Below are 427 nucleotides of genomic sequence, written 5' to 3'. Positions count from 1 at the left end.
CGAGGGGCCTGGGACTGGATTATTCAGTTAAAGATGGAAGCAAAACCAAAGATAACTTCATGAGGAAGTGCGTGCCGGTCAGCGCCTGGCAGAAGACAAGCTGCTCGCACCCCTGGGACATCAAAGCCAGTGCAGAGCAGAGAGCCTGGTTACACCCCCGTGCGATGAAGAGTTAAGCAGGTATAAGAGAGATGACAAGGAGCCGCGCAGCCCAGTAATCCTTCAGCCCTGCAGGAATGGCTTCTGTCCCCGCCCGTTACGAACCGCCCCAACCCCACACAACAGGCGCTAACCGCCACCTCGCGCCTCCCCCTACCTGCGCACGCGCGCGGCGCCCCGCCCGCGGGAGCCGCGGCCCCACCCCGCTCCCGTCAGCCCCCGCGCAGCCGCGGTCATTTGAAGATGGCGGAGGCCGCGCTGCCGCCTG

The sequence above is a fragment of the Gavialis gangeticus genome, unplaced genomic scaffold (assembly GCF_001723915.1).
Source record: "Gavialis gangeticus isolate Ggan-Ray unplaced genomic scaffold, GavGan_comp1, whole genome shotgun sequence".
In the NCBI taxonomy this organism is placed as follows: domain Eukaryota; kingdom Metazoa; phylum Chordata; order Crocodylia; family Gavialidae; genus Gavialis; species Gavialis gangeticus.
This window is presented reverse-complemented; position numbering follows the sequence as displayed.